Source organism: Plecotus auritus (genome assembly GCF_963455305.1).
Source record: "Plecotus auritus genome assembly, chromosome: 14".
NCBI lineage: Eukaryota > Metazoa > Chordata > Mammalia > Chiroptera > Vespertilionidae > Plecotus > Plecotus auritus.
In genome coordinates, this window is record NC_137780.1 from 12,256,018 (window position 1) to 12,262,342 (window position 6,325).

Here is a 6,325-nt window from a genome sequence, read left to right on the forward strand (position 1 = left end):
GGTGCCTGAAGCCACCCGTTTGCCACCTCTGTTTCCAAAACAAGAGGCACATTTCGGGCTGTCCTTTTTAATGTGGGGATTTTAACTCATGAAACAGCTTCCTGCTTCACACTGTACTGTTTTGTGCTCTTTGGGAGGGGTCACCTCTAACCGCTGCGTCCCTGCAGGGAGACATAAGCTTCTATGTCTTCGTGATTTCTCTCAGAAATGAATGCCCAGGAGGCATCCAGTTCCTCCTTGCTGGTGGGGTAAGATCCTAAGGGTCATGCGCCCCCAGTTAGGTTGGCCCTTCTGAGCCCTTTGAACACATACCACAACTGGCAAAGGCAATTCGGAAACTGTTCCGCGGGATCCTGGACTTACTCTATCATTTTACTCTTAAACCAAAAGCAATAGCACAGTAAACAAACACTCCTCCAGCTCCATTTCTATGTGTCAAATTAAAAAGTCTGAATCGTGTTAAGTGCAGGTTTAAGCTTTTTATTAAATTCAACTTCATTTATTCATTCGGCTGCTATTTATCGAATTCCTATTAACTGCCAGACCGCCTCCCAGGTGCTGCCGATGGAGCAGTTTATACGTTAATGAAGCCAAGTTCCTGCCCTTATGGCTAGCAGATTTTTGCAAGGGGCTTTGCAAATAATATGCTTATAACAAGATCTGCCTTCCCACCCACGCCACCCCCAGTCTTTACTTGTTTTAATTTTAGAATATACCCAGTGTAGAAGATCTAATTTTTGGATGTATGGTCTATTCTTAAGTGAACACAAGAAGCCCTCTTACAAACTTTTAAGTAACTATACTCAATAATTAAATGATCAAGGAAGATCCATTCAATGCTGTTTAAATGATTCAGAGGGAATTGGAAGTAATGGTCTACCTGGTAGAGCTGTGTGTAATTATCTTCCATTAATATTTGCAATAGACCAGAAGTTAGGCTTGGCCATATACAGTGCTGGGGGGGTATTGCAGAAGAGACCTAAGCAGGCTTGTATAATGCGGTGCTAACAGCATGTCATCGTTGTTCTGTGAGGAAATAACATCTTGCCCTGGCCATTACTGCAGCCAGCATGGAGATGCAGACCTTGAGGAACAGACCCTGATGGGGTGGTGCTAACTGAGGCTAGTATGTTGCTCTTAGCAACGCACTCTTGCCAACAACACAGCGTATGTTGGCTTTGACCTTGGGCAGTGGTCGGCAAACTGCAGCTCTCGAGCCACATGCGGCTCACGAGCCGCGGTTTACCGCTCTGTTGACTAATGAGTTTGCCAACCACTGGGATACGGGCTTAATCACAAGGAACAACAACAGCCTGTAATTATTGGAATCGAGAGTCTAGGTCAGTGGTCGACAAACTCATTAGTCAACAGAGCGGCAAACTGTGGCTCGCGAGTCGCAGTTTGCCGACCACTGACATTGGGGAAACATCGGTTTCCTACAGATAAACTGACCGACCTATAGAAAAGGCATGTGATTCCAAACTCACCCGACGGAAGACAGCTTAAATAACTGGCCTTCAGGAAATGGGCATGTAAAACGAAATGCAGACTCATGTCCTGCTCCCGGAGGCCCTCGCACAAGTGGCAAGAGGGTGCCCGTGGCTGGCACAAGCACTTCCGTGGTTTTCGCTCGGGCATCTCGGAGGCGGCAGAATGTTATACCCTGACCCTCATTCCTTCCGAAACCGCCTTCATGCTTGTTTCTGGGCGGAAGTGGGAGAGAAGCAACCCAGGTGGTCAGGGGAGAGCTAGTGTGTGGACAATGAGGAGACTTACCTGCAGGGCAAGGTTCAAGCAGCCGTGGGCGATGCCGTGATCTCGGGCTCTGTGGCTACTTCTCCTGACTGTGTCTCAGCCACCGGAAACTCCTCTTGCTCCTCAAGGTGGCTCCCTCTTTTCAGGTCACCAGGTGACACCTTTGCAAACACAGTAGCAGTTAGTCAAACCTCATGGAACAACTTTTCATTGTCCCCCCCTTATATTGATAAACTTACACAAAGAAGTAGATGTTCTTTACTCCATAGTGTGAGACAGTTCTTTATTATTATTATTATTATTATCATTATTATTATTATTATTGAGAGGAAGGGAGAAGGAGAGAGAAACATCAATGATGAGAGAGAATCATTGACCGGCTGCCTCCTGCACGCCCCCTACTGGGAATCGAGCCTACAACCTGGGCATGTGTCCTGACCAGGATCGAACCCCGACCTCCTGGTTCATAGGTCGACGCTCAACCCACTGAGCCAGGCTGGCGAGGCGAGTGAGAAAGTCCTTGAAAGAGGAAGTGCGCAAGAGGGGGAATCGGTTTGTTTAGGAGTTACGTTCTCCAAGGTTACAATGAAGAACGGCGTGTGTGCTGAGCAACACGGTAAGGGCTTCTTGTCCCTGGCAATGAGCAGTCATTCCGAGGAACAGCTTGTTCCTCTGGCTCGGAGAACAAAGTCCAAGTTAACGTGGTATAACGAATGGGGGGACTGCAGAACAGAGGGCAATAGAATGAACTCCTCGTTCCCAGTGTTCTGTGGACGGAACAGTCCGAGGGCTCCAAGGAGGCATGTGGAAAAGCAGTGGGAGCCCCGGGTATCACCCTCCTGGAGCTCCCGACACGGGGTTTCTGTGCAGCTTTTCCGTGGAGAGGAACTGGGAGAGGCTCGGGCTGTGTGGCTGCTCATAACGTTTGTGGCCACTTCTGTTCATCAGAAAACTCTATGCAGAACCAGCCTCTTCGCATATCCACCCGCTGCTGCGGGTCCTGCCTGTGGAGTCACAAGGGCCCAAGCTCAGACAGAAGACAGCTGGCAAAGAGGCGCAGGATTTGGTGTGAGGGCAGCTCGGGGAACACAGGTCTGACGGCAGGAGGTGAAGATTCATAGGGAAGAAGGCAAGTCACGAATGACCAGATACACACAGCTACAGAAGTTCAAGTGTATTGGGGCAGTTTCTCACTGCTGTGGGGCTGGCTCTCTTTTTAAAGGTACATGCATTTTTGCTCTTTCGTAAACAATCCGTGACTCAGTGCATCTGCCTCTTGGGAGTTAGATGGAGCCAGAGGAGACACAAGTCCCCACTGTCATCGTAATATTTTAAGAGATTCAAGTTGAGGAAAATATGTGAGCGATCTAAATATGTGACGGATCACAATGCATATCATAAAATTATGCAACGACGCAACATATGCACAGAGGGATTTGAGGCAAATGATAGAATTTTCATAAGCGAGAAGCGCACGCTGGAAAACAGGCGTGGTTTTAAAAATGTGTGATCTAATCACAATTTCAAAGGTCATAGGAAGACATGATGCATTGAGGGAAATTCTTAAATGCTTTACGAATTTATCTGCCATGGAAATGGTCTCTGGGTCCATCTGGAAGGTGCTATCACGTGATAAATGATAAACTCAAATTCAGACACTGACTCCAACTATGAAGGGTATGTCTATGCCAGGGGTGGGCAAACTTTTTGACTCGAGGGCCACAATGGGTTCTTAAACTGGACCGGAGGGCCGGAACAAAAGCATGGATGGAGTGTTTGTGTGAACTAATATAAATTCAAAGTAAAGGAGCAGAGGGGAGAGCAAGAGAACCAGATAGAACAGCCGGATCTGGCCCGCGGGCCGGAGTTTGCCCACGGCTGGTCTATGCCTTTAGATTCTCTATGGCACCATTTTACCCCTTGCGAGTGAAATGCTGCTAGTTTAGGTCTTCACTTTGGGGGGACTGAGTCGTTTTGTGGAGGAAGCGTCCACACAGGCCTGAAATGGGCTCATCCTTGTTGCCAGGGGCGTCCCCGGACTCGGTCCTCACTTCACCCATTTCAGTAGAAGGCGGCCATTTGTCTCATGTGATTTCTGGTTATCCCTCCCAGGCTTTGGACCTTCATCCTCCTCGCTGAAATACCCTTTCCAGGGGTCGTTCCAGGAGAATAGAAACTCTCTCTTCAGTGGGATACACCCTTCACAACTCTTCCATATGAGCAGTGAAACTTGAACATGCCCTGTCTGTCAACATCAACTTGCCTCATCCTTTGTCTTCTTTAGTTTAATGGGAGTTTTTTTATGATAAAAGCCCTGTGCACAATGGTAAAGGAAAATTATTCTGGCGTGCATTAAAATGGCAAGGCAGGCTTCATTCAGGAGCAATGCAATGGGGGTCGATACTATTGCAACAGAGGAAAGAGATGGTCAGCTCCAAGTACAAAGACAAGTGGGGATTTACAGCCAGGGAGAATGAGGAGGACCAGTGAGTGGAATGTTAGCAAGAAGAGACATCAAGGGTAGGGGGATTCTTGCTAAGCTGGTGCCAAAGAATTCTTGTTGGTGGCAGGCCACGGTGAGCAAAACAGTGGGATAAAGGATGTGGTCATGCCCAGTTGATGTTGCTCAGTGGTTGAGTGTAGACCTATGAACCAGGAGGTTGTGGTTTGATTCCCAGTCAGGACACATGCCCGGGTTGCAGGCTCCATCCCCGGTAAGGGGGTGTGCAGGAGGCAGCCAATCAATGATTCTCTCTCATCATTGATGTTTTTTTTCTCTCTCTCCTTCTCCCTTCCTCTCTGAAATCAATAAAGATATATATATATTTTTAAAAAGAATGTGATCACATACTTAAGAGTGATCTGATATCAAGAGTGGGGGTAATTCTTGCTACACTGACATAGCAGGATTCTTGCTAAAATTGGGGTACAGGCCAAAGCTTAGGCCCAAGGATGAGGCCTACTCTGAGTGGAGCTTGACTCTAGTTTGCCAGGAGAAAGTCTCTGTCAGTAATCTATAGTTAATCTCCATCTTCCTAGGAAACATTGATTACTTCACATCCTCACATCTATCTTTTTTTAATCTATAGGCTAATAAAAAGAGACTTATTGGCTGAATCTCAGTGCTTTCTCTGGAAACGGCTCTTAAATTGTTGCAAAATAAAATCAGGAACAGTAATTGAGTGACATACAATCCAGGTTTTTTGGTGAAAGCAACCCAGCCCCACCTCTGCATATTCATCTGCTGGTGTTGGTCCCCCACAGTTAAAAATACAGTCTTCCTTGTCAAAACGTGCGTCAAAGTTTCGGAGATGCAGAACACGGTGCTTCCTCCCTCAGCGTTCCTGAATTTTGATTTCGCTCCCATTTTAACCTTCTTTTCTTAACTGTCTGCAGATTCTCTGACAAATGCAAATATGCCTGAACTACTCGGAATGTCTGCAATTCACTGCTGGCCCGTTTTATCTCCAACTAAGACCACACACCCACAGTGCTGTCTTCTTCTGTGAGGAGAGCCTTTGGGCCCCGGATCCTCTGAGGAATCATGTTGGCAATCCATCTTCATCCTCTCATTACTTTAACTTCTCTCCTCATTCCCCTCTTTAAACCTGTGAATGGTATGTTAAGCATAATATATATTGTCTTTTTGTCCAGAAGTTGGCTTTTGGAAATGCCTATCTTTGTTTTTTGTTTTAAATATATTTCATTTATTTCAGAGAGGAGGGAAAAGGGAGAGAGAGAAACATCAGTGATGAGTGAGAATCATTGATCGGCTGCCTCCTGCATGCCCCCCACTCAGGATGGAGCCTGCAACCTGGGCATGTGCCCTGACCGGGAATTGAATCTTGACGTCCCGGTTCATAGGTCGATGCTCAGCCACTGAGCCATGCCGGCTGGGCAGGAAATGCCTATTTTTGCATGGTTACTTGTAAAAATCTGAAAAATTATTCCAAGTTCCCTCCATAATTTTATTTCCCTACATTTCAACTCAGAGTCTGGTCTTGTGATGTACATTGGTGCTCAGTGAATCCTGACCTCTGACATTCTTGTAGCAAACTTTGGTAAAAATTCTCTAAATCAATGTTGAAAAATGTCAGAGGCTACCATTTGAATGGTGTCCCTCTGGTACTGTAAATGCCACTGTTAGCGTGTCTTGTATCAGAGCTGGTCATTTCTTCTTCACACACATCACGAAAATAACCAGGGACATTTTTCCTCCAAAAGCCCTAAAAGTCTTTGTGCATGAACAATGCCATTACGGGGGAAGCATTTTAATTCCTACAAAAGCTTGAGTGCAGAGCAACTGAATGGTAAATCATATAGAGTGATTACGTGATATTGAGGAGTCAGGGAAGATCTCCTACAATGTGACATTAATCCGAGGCTGTAATCCAAGAAGGAGCTAACCTTGTAAAGATGACAAAGAACATTCCAGGCAGAAAGAAGAGCAAGGTGGCAGTTTCTTCTATCCCCTTCATCTCTCCTCTGGGCTTAGCCTTAACGGTTAAATGACCAAATAACTAAAACACTCTCTACCTCTCTAACCAATGCTCCCACCACACACACACAC